General features: G+C 37.8%; 1 pseudogene; it reads right to left on the reverse strand.

The window, feature by feature from the left end:
* Nucleotides 1–1,235: 1,235 nt before the first annotated feature.
* On the reverse strand, nucleotides 1,236–19,504 carry LOC149147234 (serine carboxypeptidase-like 46; annotated as a pseudogene).
* Between the last annotated feature and the right edge of the window lie 265 nt (nucleotides 19,505–19,769).

The following is a 19,769-nucleotide window of genomic DNA, read 5'->3' on the forward strand; positions in this document are numbered from 1 at the left end:
ATGGGATTTGTCTGTTATGAGAATCATTTCACTTGAAGAAGGGATTTCTTTGTTGTTTTCTAGATTATGATTATGGGGAATCATTTCACTTGGGACATAGCTTGTTATACTTTGTAGGGGATTAAGGAAAAACATGGTCCTTGATCCCACTTTGTCCAATAAAGTACAAGGAATTTCTAAATAGAGGATTAGCTGAAACATCAATCTCCATGTTTGTAAATTTCATAAACAAAACGTTTCACATATCCCCATGTTTTAAGAAACTGTTTTATGCATGGAATTGAGATTTCCAGGAAGTACGAAATTTCCAATGCAATCACAAGAGAGTAAGATTAAGGTGGTTTTTTATAATTGAAAAACTTCGTGAATAACTTCATAAACTCATTTGCTATCACGCGTGCCATAGATGGCATACAACCCGAGGAAACTGGGTTTGGAGAAGAGATGATTGTGTTTGGGTTCATCTCTTTGGCCCTAGTTGCATCTTGTTCTCTTTTGGATATGCGACGAAGCTTGGTCGCCTCCCCTGTTCTTAGGTTATTCTCTCCCCTGTTCTTAGGTTATTCTCGCCTACCATTACTGTGAAGGCATGATTATTTTTAAGCTTGGGTTTCAATGGATTAGAAGGGTTGAATCTATTGGGTTGCTTATGCAGTACTCTTAAGTTTGGAAATTTAGAAGAAATGCTAAATCCATAAGGAAGCACTGCCAGCGATAATGAACAACATCTGAGCAAGCACCATTAACATATAAAGAAATGCACTTGGCATTGCACTACAGGGTACAAATATTTCTTGTATAAGAATAATGTAGTGTATTTGGTTTTGTATTAGAGGCCATCTCTTGAAAAAAGACAAAGGCAATCCTTTGATGAACGTTGAAAGCGCTGTACAAAACCTCTGGCAGTGCTTATGCAGTACTCTTAAGTTTGGAAATTTAGAAGAAATGCTAAATCCATAAGGAAGCACTGCCAGCAATAATGAACAACATCTGAGCAAGCATCATTAACATATAAAGAAATGCATTTGGCATTCCCCTACAGGGTACAAATATTTCTTGTATAAGAATAATGTAGTGTATTTGGTTTTGTACTAGAGGCCATCTCTTGAAAAAGACACAGGCAATCCTTTGATGAACGTTGAAAGCTCTGTACAAAGTCAATGCAGTGTTAACAAATGAAGTTATGCATCTCGCATTGCACTACAAGGTACACATATTTATAGGAATAATCTAGTCTATTTGGCTTTGCACTCGAGGCTATTTTTTGAAGAAGGCCAAGGCAATGCTCTGATAAAACATCTATATAGAGTCAATGCTTCAAACGGTTTACTCTATGGAACCCCGTGTCCTGCATCGCTGACTGTTGCATAAGTCAAAATACTCTCAATTTTGCCTTTAACTGAATGTCCATATGCTTGAGTCCATCCTGCCACCTGCCCAATTTTGAATTTTAATCAGCATTATCTACCTAAATGCTTATAATCAGAGTTCTTAGATTAAAAAGATGAGAGTTTACCTGTTTATGATTGTACCAAGGACCATATGGAATGACTGTGTATAAGTTAAGCTCCTTGGCCATGTTACTGGCAATGGTTCTTGTTGCTGTGAATGGCACCTTTGAATCTTGATCTCCACTGTAGGTTTCATTTGACTTTCAGTAAATCCAATGCTGGAACATAATATAGAATTATTAATAATACTTTCAAAAACACAATTTCCTTGTAAAGTGTAATGAGTAGACCTGCCTTTAGAAGATCAAAGAGAACTGATATAACATTGATTCCCCTATTTGTTTGATCAGAGAGGAATTTCCTAAATCCAATTTTTAGTGTTAGCTATTGCAAAATCTATGCATCACAATAATCAAAATTCAACAGTTAAACCTCAAAAATAAAAATTAAATAGCACAAAGCAGAAATGCTAATTTTTTTGTGGGAGGAGGGTGATTCTCTGTCACTGCCTTTTGTGACGCAGGGGCTACCCTGCGTATACCCACAATATGCATATAACTATGCATATATATATTTGCCCCAGGACTTTTAGACTCTCTGCCGTGTCAAATCTATAATATTAAGGTTAAGTTCCACTTTAATAAGTTCCTATGTGGAATGATTTACTAACACCCAACCTTGGCTAACCCCTAGTCCATATACACTTATCGGGTCTTAATCAACTCTCGAGCCTTCACATATGACTTTATTTAACCTTTCATTAAAATCCATCCTATCGAGACTTTAAAACTCCTCATAACCTTCATTAATGGTAATATCGGGATTTATTCACCCTTATAAACCTTCAAGATCCCTTTAACCGCATATATATAACTTTTCCCTCTTTAACATTGGTTACATAGCACTTATCACATGAAACTCTTATATCCTTTGATAATGTTGGACTTACATATAATTTAACACATAAAACCTTCCATCTGGGCTATTTTCCTTTATAAACTATTTACAAAGTAAAGACACATAAACATAACTTTTCCGCCTTTTATATGGCTTCTACACAGTTATCGAGATACACCTTTATCACTAATCACAATCACTCCTCCGCGAGGTTTCGTTAACACAAGCCTCCTCCGTATCCGATATGCGATAACGCAATATCGGATTCCAAGTACTATATAACTGCGCCTATAACCTTATCGGGTCCGCCTTCATCACATGTCGCATTCCTTCCCCGATCTCGATCTCATCGGGGATCAATGTATCGGCCATCGCAACATCGCATTTCTATTGTCCGCTGTCGCTTACCCTTTGCCGAATTCTAATTTGCAATTAGATCACGACCGTTGATCTAGTTCTGATCCAACGGTTTTCGATCAATCGGTGATCGCTCATCGCAACTGCCCAAGGCCCGAGTCTGATATCTCCATAAGGATCTCGCCGAGGTGATCTAATCTTGGCCATTGATCATAAAGATCCAACGGCTACTGTGCGCCGATTCTTCACTTCTCCGCTCTTCTACTTCACTTAGATTTTACACTGTTTTCAGTGTTTGCTGTGGTTCTTGGGTTTCTTCAAAAGTTTCGGTCTTTCTCTCTTCCGCTCCTCAATTCACTTCCGCTTGAACTTAATTCTGTGAATTCTTACTCCAGATCATTCCATAGCATCATTTGGATTCTCCAATTTGGTTCTACGCCATTTACGATCCTCTGTCTCTTCTCCTCCTTTATGTATTCGCCTCAGCTATGCCTGCATATATAAACTATGCAAATCTCTGATTACATCATTCAATATTCGAATCACACACTAACATTCAGGATCGAATTCTCTGTATATAAATATAAAACAAATGATTACATATTGAGACTCTGTCTCTCTGCCCTGATTATTCTAATTAGTGGCCTTTGCTTCACTCTGCCTGTAGGCTTACAATCCAGCTTCCTCAACCTTTTTCTTTTCAATACATTATTAGCAGTTTCTTTATAGTTGAGGAACTGTTTCTCAGTTACTTTTCAGTTGCTCAACAGTTTCTTCAAACTAGTTCCTAACTAATCCTAATCCTCTCACATTCTCCTACATTCGAGAACATTTACAAATATGTCTCACAATATCTAATTAATTCCTATTCTCATTGAAAATCACTCAAAGGCCTAAATATTTACATTAATTCAATACTTAGAAAACCAATTTCCTTAAAACACAAGACCCCCTATGTCTATTAAAATACAATGACATTGTTGAGCCAAATGCTCCTGCATTAGACTCCCAACGTAGAAAATATTCATGATCTCCTAACCATGTGTCTTCATATGTTCTTAGAAAACCTCCAGGGTCCCAAACTTTAGTTTGCAACTGCCCAAATGCTTTGCTCCTTTGTTGTTGCTGCATGTCTACTGTCTTTTGCTTTATCTTTCTCTCTTTGTCAATCAAGTTCATACTCTGATTGACCATCCTTCCTGTCGCTGTCAACCTCCTCCATATGGACTGTTTCATCATTCACTGCCATAACTCTTCAATCTCCATCTCTAGCATATCTTTGGGCTGATCCATATTCTGCCATCCACTGTTACTTCTTTCTCTCTGCTTCAGGTTGTTGCTGCTGTCCACTAACTTTTCAAATTGCTGTTGGTTACTTCCACCATGTAGTTGCTGGTTCCTTACTGCTGCCCTTACATCCTTACCCTGTTTCATGATTATCCCTTTCTACATTGAATCATGACTTTCTAGCATTTTCTCCAGCAATTGAACATCTCTGTTCCATGGATTAATTTCTTCCATAGAATCTTCTTCTTTCATTTTTATTTGGCTACTCATCTATGCTAAATTTCCTCCAGCATCTGCAACTAAACTTGCACTCATAAAACAATTGTTAAAATCACAAACATAAGGCCTCAGTGCCTCTTCTTCCTTTGGCAACAACTTAGTTCGCTGCTCTAATTCTTCCCCCTCTGTCAGGACATCAGTGTGCTGTTTTGAATTCTCAAAAGAATTCATGAGACTGTCAGCTAGTCTCTCCTCCACATCATCTGCTCAAATGATGTCTTCCTGTCCTTGTTCACTGTAATGAACTCCTTCCTCTGCAATCACACTGTCATACTCTGAATTTCCCAGTAAATACTCCAACAACTCAATTTCTCTGTGACACTTCATAAGTACTTCATCGTTACTTATGATTCCTCCTTCTTTCACAAGAAATTCTTCCTGTGTTGTCACAGCTTCAAACATCAATGCACTACTAAATTCTTTCTACTGTAATAATTCACTGTTCTTCTCATTTAAGAGACATTCTCCATCCTTCTTAGCTTCAGAGTTTTCATCTTCTGCAAAATGCTCTTCCATACTTTTGACAACTTCAAAAGATTGTTCATCCTCCTTTGTAAAACCTGTGATCACATCAAAATTATTAGATTCAACAATACAAGGTTTTACATCCTCCTGTTGGTCTGTCCAACAATTCAGAAAATCATCAATGATTTCTACTTTTTCACCCAGAACTTCACCCTGTTCTGGTTCACAAATGGATTCTTTCATTTCCAACTTAGCCTCCCCGAGTTCTTCCACCAGGCTCTTCACTTGCTTTTGTTGTAGTCTCCTCTGAAACTTATGCCACTTCACTGGCTTCTTCTTCAAGACCCAACCTAGTCTTTGGTTTTTCTCAAGCATCATCCTCAATATATTGAGTTGTTCTTTTAACTCAACAATTTCCTTGTCAATTTCCTCTTGACTCATCCTCTTTCCATTTTCTTTGGCAACGTCTTTCTTCATCTTTCTTCTACTGTGGTCTTCCTCTTTCCTCTGTAACAGTTCCATTAGTACTTCAAAATGGACTATTTTATTAGCCTTCTCCCTCTCATATTCTTCATCAGTCAACTGCTTCCATATGCCATTTGCCTTGGCATCTTCTTTCTTCACTTTTTTTCTGCTGTGGTCTTCCTCAGAACCTCTGTTATGACTATCACTAGTCATCATCTTCATTATCTCTATGAGTTCCTCACACTCACTATGAGCTGCACTAAGCCTCTGCAACAACAAGTCCTCCTTGTTGCCACTCACCTCACCAAGCTTTCCTCTGAACTTGGCCTTTTGGCAAGCACTGGTTCTCTATCTCTAGAACCTCTTTGAGCACTTCTCTCTGTTCTTTCTAGGCTTCAACTCATCTACCTCTTCTACGAACACAATTGTGCTCTTGTACTTCAATCACCATAAAATACTAGGTTCTGACCACCTCTTCTTTCACTCAGAAACTCTTACCAGCTTTCTTCATCTTTTAGCAATTCTACCCACATCCTTTATAGAATTGCCTTTGTGAGCTGCAACACTACCTCTGCAGTAACAAGTCTCATTCTTGCTACAAATGCCTCACTAAGTTTCTCTCCTCTGAGCTTAGTCTGTCAACATTTCTCTGGTTCTTTCCACTGAAACCAATTTGAGCACTCCTTGCTCTAGATCCCTGCAATCCTCTCACTTTCCTTTGCTATCACATGTGTATCAATATAAAGCCCACAACTCTCCAATTTTCAAATCAAATCAAAACAAAACATGTCATCTCACCTTTCAAGATCTCTGCATGATTTTGTTCGACCATTCTCCTGCACTTTGAATGGATTGTCCTCTTGTCTTCTTGCATCTGCAAGTTCTACTACACACCACCTTTGTGTGCTTGCTATTTATCAGATTAAAATCTGATCTCCTCTTGCCTACACAAATGTCTTAACACATAACTCTGTTCTAAGTTTCTTCAAAGAGCTTTAACTTGCTCTGATACCAATTGACGCAGGGGCTACTCCGCGTATACCCACAGTATGCATATAACTATGCATATATATATTTGCCCCAGGGATTTTAGACTCTCTGTCGAGTCAAATCTATAATATTAAGGTTAAGGCTCACTTTAATAAGTTCCTATGCGGAATGATTTACCAATGCCCAACCTTGGTTAACTCCTAGTCCATATACACTTATCGGGTCTTAATCACCCCTCAAGCCTTCACATATGATTTTATTTAACCTTTCATTAAAATCCATCCTATCGAGACTTTAAAACTCCTCATAACCTTTATTAATGTTAATATTGGGACTTATTCACCCTTCTAAACCTTCAAGATCCCTTTAACCGCATATATATAACTTTTCCCCTCTTTAACATTGGTTACATAGCACTTATCACATGAAACCCTTATATCTTTTGATAATGTTGGACTACATATAATTTAACACATAAAACCTTCCATCGACACTATTTTCCTTTATAAACCATTTACAAAGTAAATACACATAAACATACATTTTCCGTCTTTTATATGGCCTCTACACAGTTATCGAGATACACCTTTATCGCTAATCGCAATCGCTCCTCTGCAGGGTTTTGTTAACACATGCCTCCTCCGTATTCGATATGTGATAACACAATATCAGATTCCAAGTACTATATAATTGCGCCTATAACTTTATCAGGTCCACCTTCATCACATGTCGCATTCCTTCCCCAATCCTGATCTCATCGGCGATCAGTGTATCGACCATCGCAACATCGCATTTCTATTGTCCGCTATCGCTTACCCTTTGCCGAATTCTGATTTGCGATTAGATCGCAACCGTTGATCTAGTTCTGATCCAATGGTCCTCGATCAATCGACGATCGCTCATCGCAACTGCCCAAGGCCCGAGTTCGATATCTCCATAAGGATCCCACCGATGCGATCTAATATTGGCCATTGATCATAAAGATCCAATGACTACTGGCGCCGATTCTTCACTTCTCCGCTCTTCCACTTCACTTAGATTTTACGCTGTTTTCAGTGTTTGTTGTGGTTCTTGGATTTCTTCAAAGGTTTCGGCCTTTCGCTCTTCCACTACTCAATTCACTTCTGCCTGAACTTAATTCTGTGAATTCTTACTCCCGATCGTTCCATAACATCACTTGGGTTCTCCAATTTGGTTCTACGCCATTTACGATCCCCTATCTCTTCTCCTCCTTTGTGTATTCGCCTCGGCTTTGCCTGCATATATAAACTATGCAAATCTCTGATTACATCATTCAATATTCGAATCACACACTTACACTCAGGATCGAATTCTCTGTATATAAATATAAAACAAATGATTACATATTGAGACTCTGTCTCTCTGGCCTGATTATTCTAATTAGTGGCCTTTGCTTCACACCCTGCCTGTAGGCTTACAATCCAACCTCCTCAACCTTTTTCTTTTCAATACATTATTAGCAGTTTCTTTACAGTTGAGGAACTGTTCCTCAGTTACTTTTCAGTTGCTCAACAGTTTCTTCAAACTAGTTCCTAACTAATCCTAATCCTCTCATGTTCTCCTACATTCAAGAACATTTACAAATATGTCTCACAATATCTAATTAATTCCTATTCTCATTGAAAATCACTCAAAGGCCTAAATATTTACATTAATTCAATACTTAGGAAACCAACTTCTCTAAAACACAAGACCCCCTATGTCTACTAAAATACAATGACATTGTTGGACTGAATGCTCCTGCATGAGACTCCCAAGGTAGAAAATATTTATGATCTCGTGATCATTTGTCCTCATATGTTGTTAAGAAACCTCTAGGGTCCCAAACTTTAGTTTGCAACTGCCCAAATGCTTTGCTTCTTTGTTGTTGCTGCATGTCTGCTGTTTTTTGCTTTATCTCTCTCCTTGTCAATCAGGTTCATACTCTGATTGACCATCCTTCCTGTCATTGTCAACCTCCTCCATATGGACTGCTTCAGCATTAACTACCATAACTCTTCAATCTCCATCTCTAGCATATCTTTAGGCTAGTCCATATTCTACCATTCACTGTTACCTCTTTTTCTCCGCTTCAGGTTGTTGCTACTGTCCACTAACTTTTCAAATTGTTGTTGGTTCCTTACTGCCGCCCTTACATCCTTACTCTCTTTCATGATTATCCCTTTCTGCATTGAATCATGACTTTCCAACATTTTCTCCAACAATTGAACATCTCTGTTCCATGGATTAATTTCTTCCATAGAATCTTCTTCTTTCATTTTTATTTGGCTGCTCATCTGTGCCAAAATTCCTCCAGCGTCTGCAACTAAACCTGCACTCATAAAACAATTGTTAAAATCCCAAACATAAGGCCTCAGTGCCTTTTCTTCCTTTGGCAACAACTTAGTTTGCTGCTCTAATTCTTCCTCCTCTGTCAGCACATCAGTGTGCTGTTTTGAATTCTCAAAAGAATTCATGAGACTGTCAGCTAGTCTCTCCTCCACATCATCTGCTCCAATGATGTCTTCCTGTCCTTGTTCACTGTAGTGAACTCCTTCCTCTGCAATCACACTGTCATACTCTGAATTTCCCAGTAAATACTCCAGCAACTCAATTTCTCTGTGACACTTCATAAGTACTTCATCGTTACTTATGATTCCTCCTTTCACAAGAAATTCTTCCTGTGTTGTCACAGCTTCAAACATCAATGCATTACTAAATTCTTTTTGCTGTAATAATTCACTGTTCTTCTCATTTAAGAGACATTCTCCATCCTTCTTAGCTTCAGAGTTTTCATCTTCTGAAAGATGCTCTTCCATACTTTTGACAGCTTCAAAAGATTGCTCATCCTCCTTTGTAAAACCTGTGATCACATCAAAATTATTAGATTCAACAATACAAGGTTTTACATCCTACTGTGGTCTGTCCAACGGTTCAGAAAATCATCAATGATTTCTACTTTTTCACCCAGAACTTCACCCTGATCTGGTTCACAAATGGATTCTTTCATTTCCAACTCAGCCTCCCTGAGTTCTTCCACCAGGCTCTTCACTTGCTTCTATTGTAGTCTCCTCTGCAACTTATGCCACTTCACTGGCTTCTTCTTTAGGACCCAACCTACTCTTTGATTTTCCTCAAGCATCATCCTCAATATATTGAGTTGTTCTTTTAACTCAACAATTTCCTTGTCAATTTCCTCTTGACTCATCCTCTTTCCATTTGCTTTGGCAACCTCTTTCTTCATCTTTCTTCTACTGTGGTCTTCCTCTTTCTTCTATAACAGTTCCATTCGTACTTCATGATGGACTATTTTCTCAGCGTTCTCCCTCTCATATTCTTCATTAGTCAACTGCTTCCATATGCCATTTGCCTTGGCATCTTCTTTCTTCATTTTTCTTCCGCTGTGGTCTTCTTCAGAACCTCTTTTATGATTTTCACTAGTCATCATCCTCTTTATCTATATGAGTTCCTCACACTCACTATGAGCTGCACTACGCGTCTGCAGCAACAAGTCCTCCTTGTTGCCACTCACCTCACCAAGCTTTCCTCTGAACTTGGCCTTTTGGCAAGCACTGGTTCTCTATCTCTAGAACCTCTTTGAGCACTTCTCTCTGTTCTTTCTAGGCTTCAACTCATCTACCTCTTCTACGAACACAATTGTGCTCTTGTACTTCAATCACCATAAAATACTAGGTTCTGACCACCTCTTCTTTCACTCAGAAACTCTTACCAACTTTCTTCATCTTTTAGCAATTCTACCCACATCCTTTATGGAATTGCCTTTGTGAGCTGCAACACTACCTCTGCAGTAACAAGTCTCCTTCTTGCTACATATGCCTCACTAAGTTTCTCTCCTCTGAGCTTAGTCTGTCAGCATTTCTCTGGTTCTTTCCGCTGAAACCAATTTGAGCACTCCTTGCTCTAGATTGCTGCAATCCTCTCACTTTCCTTTGCTATCACATGTGTATCAATATAAAGACCACAACTCTCCAATATTCAAATCAAATCAAAACAAAACATGTCATCTCACCTTTCAAGATCTCTGCATGATCTTGTTCCACCATTCTCCTGCACTTTGAATGGATTGTCCTCTTGTCTTCTTGCATCTGCAAGTTCTGCTGCACATCACCTCTATGTGCTTGCTATTTATCAGATTAAAATCTGATCTCCTCTTGCCTACACAAACGTCTTAACACATAACTCTGTTCTAAGTTTCTTCAAAGAGCTTTAACTTGCTCTGATACCAACTGACGCAGGGGCTACCCCACATATACCCACAATATGCATATAACTATGCATATATATATATATTTGCCCCAGGAATTTTAGACTCTCTGTTGAGTCAAATCTATAATATTAAAGTTAAGGTTCACTTTAATAAGTTCATATGCGGAATGATTTACTAATGCCCAACTTTGGCTAACCCCTAGTCCATATACACTTATCGGGTCTTAATCACCCCTCAAGCCTTTACATATGACTTTATTTAACCTTTCATTAAAGTCCATCCTATCGGGACTTTAAAACTCTTCATAACCTTCATTAATGTTAATATCGAGACTTATTCACCCTTCTAAACCTTCAAGATCCCTTTAACCGCATATATATAACTTTTCCCCTCTTTAACATTGGTTACATAGCACTTATCACATGAAACCCTTATATCCTTTGATAATGTTGGACTTACATATAATTTAACACATAAAACCTTCCATCGGCGCTATTTTCCTTTATAAACCATTTACAAAGTAAATACGCATAAACATACATTTTCTGCCTTTTATATGGCCTCTACACAGTTATCGAGATACACCTTTATCGCTAATCGCAAGCGCTCCTCCGCAGGGTTTCGTTAACACAGACCTCCTTTGTATCCGATATGTGATAACACAATATTGGATTCCAAGTACTATATAACTGCGCCTATAACCTTATCGAGTCCGCCTTCATCACATGTCGCATTCCTTCCCCGATCCCAATCTCATCGGTGATCAGCGTATCGGCCATCGCAACATCGCATTTCTATTGTCCGCTGTCGCTTACCCTTTGCCGAATTCCAATTTGCGATTACATCACAGCCATTGATATAGTTCTGATCCAATGGTCCTCGATCAATCGACGATCGCTTATCGCAACTGCCCAAGGCCTGACTCTGATATCTCCATAAGGATCTCGTTGATGCGATCTAATCTTGGCCATTGATCATAAAGATCCAACGGCTACTGTGCGCTGATTCTTCACTTCTCCACTCTTCCGCTTCACTTAAATTTTACGCTGTTTTCAGTGTTTGCTGTGGTTCTTGGGTTTTTTCAAAAGTTTCGGCCTTTCGCTCTTCCGCTGCTCAATTCACTTCCGCTTGAACTTAATTCTGTGAATTCTTACTCCCGATCATTCCATAGCATCACTTGGGTTCTCCAATTTGGTTCTACGCCATTTACGATCCTTTGTCTCTCCTCCTCCTCTGTGTATTCGCCTCAGCTCTGCCTGCATATATAAACTATGCAAATCTCTGATTACATCATTCAATATTAGAATCACACACTTACACTCAGGATCGAATTCTCTGTATATAAATATAAAACACATGATTACATATTGAGACTCTGTCTCTCTGGCCTGATTATTATAATTAGTGGCCTTTGCTTCACACTCTGCTTGTAGGCTTACAATCCAGCCTCCTCAACCTTTATCTTTCAATACATTATTAGCAATTTCCTTACAGTTGAGGAACTATTCCTCAGTTACTTTTCAGTTGCTCAACAGTTTCTTTAAACTAGTTTCTAACTAATCCTAATCCTCTCATGTTCACCTACATTCGAAAACATTTATAAATATGTCTCACAATATCTAATTAATTCCTATTCTCTTTGAAAATTACTCAAAGGCCTAAATATTTACGTTAATTCAATACTTAGGAAACCAACTTCCATAAAACATAAGACTCCCTATGTCTACTAAAATACAATGACATTGTTGGGCTGAATGCTCCTGCATCATTTTGGCTCCATAATACATCTTTCTTGATGTAAATTATTTATTGCTTTGTAATGAAATAAAAATACATATTCCTAAATACAAAAGCAAACAAATATATAAATGTTATATTGCATTTTTCTTGAAATTATTTATTACTTAGTAATGAAATAAAAATACATATTCCTAAATACAAAAGCAAACAAATATATAGATGTTATATAACATACCGAGAGCAAGCTTCCCAATGCAGATTAGTGTTTGCATGAAGTGCCTTCTTCACCTCTTGCTTGTTCAGATATTGGTTTATTTTGAAGTCTATGCAGAGGTCAATATTATTGAATGTATGTTCAACTTGTCAAACAACAACAGAGATCAATCATAATGAATTAGGTCTAGTTGAAACAACATTGGTTGAAATCAATGCCACCACATATTGATTAATCAATCTCAATATCTAATTGCATTTATGATGAGTAAATGACTTGCTTGATGTAGAAATTTCCTTGGTTTTCTGGATCTCGTAGTCTGGGATCCTCCAACGTTTAAACATAACCCCAAGGTAACATCTTCCAAATTTATATTTCCTTGGTTTTCTAGATCTCGTCGTCTGGGATCCTCCAACGTTTAAACATAACCCCAAGGTTGTGAGAATAATGTAGAAACTGAATTAGTTATGAAGATGTAGTTGTGAGTAGTTAGGAATTGGTTACCAGAAACGGTTATGAGTTTCCTATATAAATGAAGATGTAATCAAGCAAATAATCAATGAAGTTATGAAGTTTCTGTGATCGCTGTTTTTAAGTTGGTATCAGAGCAGTAAGGGCAGTGAGTCTGGCCTGAAGCGAAGGCGTGAGTCCAAGTTGTTGCGTGAGAGGCTGTGTAATCCTTCTGCGTGCATTTTTTTTGCTGTGGGAGAGCCAGTTCGTGGTGCAGCGTGAGAGCCGGACGTGGTGCAGCGTGAGAGCCGTGAGGCGGAGTCGTGTTGGTGGAAGACTCCCTGCGGACGTGGTGCAGCGTGAGAGCTGTGAGGCGGAGTCGTGTTGGTGGAAGACTCCCTGCGATTGCTGCGTGTGGACCTACGTGTGGACAAAAGGCTGAGGCGGACGACAAAAGGTTGCTGCTTGCTTGCTGCGTGTGGACAAAAGGTTGCTGCTTGCTGTGTGTTCCAATTACCAATTACGTTTTGTTTGTTTAAGCACGGGCTCCTTCCAAATTGAAAGTCTTGAGTGTAATTCTCCAAAATTCCGTTCTGTAGACCGGTTTATAACTGCTGCTTGGCGCATCTGATCCGTTTTACAATCTATAATTTTTGCACTGATTGCTCCACCTCATCATCTGTAACTATTGTACTCAGATTCCGTGGTCATATTTTGTTTCAGTCGGCCCGGTTTTCTTGACGTCAGTGAGGCCTGCAGTCGCATTTCTCAGGCAGTTGTGTTTTTTTTTTTGTGTGAGGTTTAAACAATCAGTTTGAAATTTTGTGGTGTTATAAAATTATTGAAGGAAAAAGAAGGGGAATCTTGTAATTACTTGATAGCAGAGGTTGTAGAGTTTTATTTTCCTGTTGGATTGAATTTGGTCATTGGTGGAGAAATGGCTAATCCCCTTGCAGATTCCTATTTAAATGAGTCTTCAAAACTTGATGGAGAAAACTATGTAAATTGGAAATTTAAGATCATCACAGTAATGGAGGCATACAATCTCTGGTCGATTGTAAAAGGTGACGAGACCAAGCCTCAACCTCCTACTAACCCTCAAGATTGGGAGAAGCGTGAAGTAAGAGCAAGGGTGCTGCTCCGTATGTCAGTGAAGGACAATATTATTCCTCACATTCGGGACTGTGAAACTTCGAAGGCGACATGGGACACTCTTAAAAGTTTGTATGAGACTTCTAATGCAAATCGTATTTTATTTTTAAAAACAAAGCTGCTATCTATCAAAATGGATGTCAATGAAAGCATTAGTAACTTTGTTTCCCGAATTAAAGACTTTAGTGATAAGCTTGGTGATATTGGTGAAAAGGTTTCTAGTACAGACTTGGTAACTGTTACTTTAAAGGGGTTAGTCCCCGACTATAAAGTCTTTATTTCAGCTCTCTCAGCTAGACCGACACCTCCTACATTTGAAGAATTGGCTGGAATTCTTCTTCAAGAAGAAGAGCGCATGAAAACATTTGAATTGGAGTCAAATGGTTCTGATTTGGCTTTGACTGCCAGAGGCCAAAAACCATTCCGAGGGAGATCATGGGACAGAAACAGAGGCCATTTTCAAGCAAAGCAGAAAGGTAAGGCACCTCCTGATTCTTATGTTAAAAGGAACATTGTATGTCATTATTGTGGAAAACCTGGACATCTGGCAAAAGATTGCTATAGGAGAAAGAATAATGAATCAAATCAAAGACATAACAGGCATAATGGAAACTACATAAACAGAGACACCTCAGTGAATGATGGATTTAAAAATCTTAAGTTGTTTCTTTCTGATGCTGCATTGTCTGCTGAAACTGATGATGAGAATACTTGGTTTATAGATTCTGGTGCATCGACACACATGACTTGTAATAAAGAATGGTTTGATAAATATTTTGAGAAATCTGATGGTACACACATTTACTTAGGAGATGATAGGTCACTTAAAGTTCAAGGCTATGGCATAGTAAATGTGTACTTACCTAATGGACAAATGCGACAGATTCATAATGTGATGTATGTACCCGCTCTTAAAAAGAATCTGCTATCTGTTTCCGCTATCATTGATAATCATTTAAAAGTAGAATTTGGTAAATTGGGGTGTATAGTGAAAGATGTTCAGGACCACTACAAGGTTGTTTCTACAGGTACCAGAGTTGGAGGATTGTACAGATTGGATGTGACAGTCGAGCGCCATGTTGCATTGACATCTCAAGAGACATCGACAACAGAATTATGGCATCACAGGTATGGGCACCTTAATTACAATGATTTATCGTTGTTACAAAGGAAAACAATGGTTGAAGGTCTTCCTGAGATGAAGTGTGAACATTTACCATGTGAAGCTTGTGCACTTGGTAAGCAGCATAGAGAAGAGTTTCCTGTTCATACTGAGAAACGGAAGTATGATATTCTTGAATTAATTCACACTGATGTATGCGGACCTATGCAAACTAGGTCTCTTGGTGGTGCTTTATACTTTGTTATTTTTATTGATGATAGATCTAGATATACCTGGGTCTATTTCGTTAGAAGGAAAAGTGATATATTTGAGTATTTTAAAGAATTTCGAAATATGGTTGAAAAACAAACAGGAAAGTGCATTAAAATACTCAGATCTGATCAAGGGGGTGAATATAAATCAAAGGCATTTAACACCTATTGTAAATCTAATGGAATTCAACAACAGTTCACAGTGCCACATACCCCTCAGCAAAATGGTGTTGCTGAGCGATGGAATAGAACCTTGGTGGAATCTGCTCGTAGTATGCTGCAAGGTAAGAACATCTCTAATGGTTTCTGGGCAGAAGCCATTAACACTGCTGTTTATCTAAAGAATCGATGTCCCACTAAGCAATTAGTTTTTCAAACTCCTTTTGAGGTTCTTTATGGTTATAAACCTGATGTGAGTCATTTCAAAGTCTTTGGATGTACTGCTTTTGCTCATATTCCTGAAGCTAACAGAAGAAAACTTGATGCCAAGTCCATCAAGTGTATTTTCATTGGATATTGTACGGATCAGAAAGCCTATAAATTGTTTGATCCAAGTTCCCATAAACTATTTGCAAGTCGTGATGTATTGTTTCATGAGCAGACTGATAAAAGTAATACAAAGAATGATACATGGCATATTTCTAATGATGATGCACATATCAAGCTTGATACTATGATTAAGCAGGAACAGGAACAGGTTCAGGTACAGGTACAGGATCAGGATGATAGCGGCAGTACGAGCACATCTAGCAGCAGTGAGTCATCACAAGGAGGTGATACACCTCAAAGTCGACGAATCATGGATGAAACACCCACACCAAGAAGGTCTTCCCGACAGACTCGGCCTCCTGCAAGGTATAGAGACTATGCCTTAATGTCTAATATAATGAATGTTGAAGAACCAATTGATTATGAGCAGGCTAAACAACATGAACCATGGATTAATGCTATGAATGATGAGTATGCTTCTATTATGAAAAATCAAACATGGGAATTAGTGGAACTTCCTGAAAATAAAGTTCCAATTGGAAGCAAATGGTTGTATAAAACAAAATTTAAAGCAGATGGTACAATTGATAAATTTAAGGCAAGATTAGTAGCAAAAGGATATGCTCAACAGGAGGGCATTGATTATGAAGACACTTTTGCACCAGTAGCTAAGTTGAATACAATTAGATTACTGATTGCCTTAGCCACAAAACATAATTGGAATATACATCAAATGGATGTCAAATCTGCTTTTCTAAATGGTGATTTACAGGAAGAAGTTTATTTGGTTCAACCTGAAGGGTTTGTCAAACAGGGACATGAGCATCTGGTTTGCAGGTTAAGAAAGGCCTTGTATGGTTTGAAACAGGCACCAAGATCATGGTATGTAAAGATTGATACTTTCTTTCTTCAGAATGGGTTTGTGAAAAGCAAAAATGATCCTAACTTGTATGTTAAGAAAGATGAAAAAGGACATGTTGCTTTAATATCTTTATATGTGGATGATCTCATTATAACAGGCAGTGCTCACAAGTTAATTGAAGAAATTAAAGTTCAGTTGTCACAGGTTTTTGAAATGAAAGATTTGGGTGAAATGCACTACTGTTTAGGCATTGAGGTATGGAGAGAAACTGGTAAAACATTGATTACTCAAAGCAAATATACAAAGGAGATTCTTAAAAAGTTCAATATGACAGATTGTAAAGCTATGTCAACTCCCTTAGAACATAATGCAAAGTTGTACAAAGAAGATGGTTCGAAAGAGGCAGATGGAACATTATATCGTCAGTTAGTGGGAAGTTTGAACTATCTCACCACTACCAGACCAGACATTGCATACTCAGTCAGTATCCTTAGTCAGTTCATGGCTAAGCCTTCAGGAAATCACTGGAATGCTGCAAAGAAAGTTCTCCGATACTTAAAGGGAACAGTGACTCTTGGTATTATGTATACTGATGTATCTGATGTTGTACTGACAGGTTTTTCTGATTCAGATTGGGCAGGAAATCCAGATGACAGACGATCTACCTCTGGCTATGCATTTCATATTGGATCAGGGGTCGTATCTTGGAGTAGTAAGAAACAACCAACTGTTTCTTTATCTTCAACAGAATCAGAGTACAAAGCTTTGACCAATGCCACCTGTGAAGCTATTTGGTTGCGGAGAGTTCTTGCTGATCTTGAAGAAGCGCAAAGTGGTGCAACATGTATTAATTGTGATAATCAGAGTGCTATCAAATTAGCACATAATCCAGTTTACCATGCTAGAACAAAACATGTTGAGTTACAGTACCACTTTGTACGTGAGAAAATTGAGTCCAAAGAAATTGGGTTGATATTTTGTAACACCAAGGATAATGTGGCTGATATATTTACTAAGCCCCTTGGTAAAATCAAATTTGAAGTTTTTAGAAATCAGTTAGGTATTGTAGAAAATCCATTTCTCCATTAAGGGAGGATGTGAGAATAATGTAGAAACTGAATTAGTTATGAAGATGTAGTTGTGAGTAGTTAGGAATTGGTTACCAGAAACGGTTATGAGTTTCCTATATAAATGAAGATGTAATCAAGCAAATAATCAATGAAGTTATGAAGTTTCTGTGATCGCTGTTTTTAAGTAAGGTAACATCTTCCAAATTTATATTTCCAGATTCACTCTTCACCTCGCTGGAAACATGTTGGCAAGTCAGACAAATTGTCAAGAACATAAGTTTCCCTCAACTTTTGGAATTGTTGCACGCAGACTGTGTTAGTTTGTAAGTTTTATCTGAAATTAAACCATACGACCACAAGAATTCGTCATTGTTGATGCTGATATCTATGTCCAACAAAAGATCGTCCATCTGCAAGCAATATTAGGGGCAAAGCAAATGTCAGTACAAAGGATTAAGCCCTAATAGATTTCCAGATAAATTAGATTTGATTTTAACGATAAAAACAAAATCCCCTTAAGCAAAAACTCGTTGTTTCACTGTGAAATGCACATTCTCTCAACAACATGATATTTTACATTTCAATAAATGAATTAATAGAATTGAAAACAAACATCTACTTAAATCTCCTCGGTGATTTTACCCTTAGTACAGGCCTTACAAGATTAAGATGGAATGAAGCTTCAATTCAAGCTAGACCTTGAGATTAGCAAGCTTAAAATAGAAAGAAAAACCCACGTTTTACAAGATTAACATGGAATGGAGCTACATTTCAAGCTGGACCTTGAGCTTAGCAAGCTTAAAATAGAAATCAAAACCCATGTTCAATGGAGATTGCCCAATAGTACGATTAGAAATGAAACCCTTTAACCTTTTCATTAGTTACATTCGTTTTGACAGTTGTCCTGGTTGACCCTTTGTAGTTAATGAATGCCATAATCACATGAACTTTAGGTAAACAAAATCTACACCATTGGAAGAATCCTAAAATTATTGTGAGATATGAGAGACACCAACGATTCCTTTCAGTTTAATGGGCTTGATGTTCGACTTTTTGTTGTGCTCCAGCAGAAGAGTTGCTAATTGAGGCATGGTGTCCTGCAAGTTTACATCAACCAACATAGTCAGTGTTAAACAAGATACACAACAACCAACATGGATAGTTTTAAACAACTTAAAAGAACAAGTAGGCATAGTCTACAGATGTTAAAAAATAACGTTGAGTCATACCTCCATAACTCGGCCTTGTTATGTTAAAATCTACACACCTGTATCCTGGAAATTTCTCAAACCAATTCAAAAGGAAAGCCAGGTTGCCTTGAGCTGCATTATTTGACACTTCTTGTTTAGTTTTAATCTTATTCAATATTGCCCAGCAACTACAGTCGCCATGATCAATCTTAAGAATATATTTCATTGCAGCAATCTAAAAGAAAAAAAGTATGGACAATAAATAACATACCAGTGTTTGCATCATTATAATACTGGTAGTCCGAACTAGCGTTGGAATAAGAGAACCCCACACCAACTGGGCTATCTAAAATATAGCATATTTGTTTCTGTCATCAATAAGATTGCACATAATAAATGTCATCCGTACATGGTTTTTCAAACAGTTGTTAATCAATCCAAGAAAAAACATATAGATAGAGTTATTACCTGTATTCCAAGAGTGCTTATTTCTCCATAGAAGTTCGCCATTGTGTCCCCTGGGTTTAAAAGGACCATGCTCCATGAATGCTCTATACCCAAGTGATGAGCATCCAGACCCTGCATTGTCCTCCATATCCGTATTCAATTCAAAATTTGGCAATGTCTAAACTATAAACTGTTTATATAACATTATAGTTAAATATCCAAAATAACATATTATTAAACTACTAAAATTATATATAATTTTGTAATATTCTTTTTATTGGATAGGGTTAAAGTGTACTGAATATGTCTATGTTATTTTGGGTGGTATTTGCCCATGGTATTTGCTTTAGTTTTTGGAGGGA

Source organism: Pinus tabuliformis, chromosome 9 (genome assembly GCF_031772625.1).
Source record: "Pinus tabuliformis cultivar Carrire ecotype Pingquan chromosome 9, CPIR1, whole genome shotgun sequence".
NCBI classification, from domain to species: Eukaryota; Viridiplantae; Streptophyta; class Pinopsida; order Pinales; family Pinaceae; genus Pinus; species Pinus tabuliformis.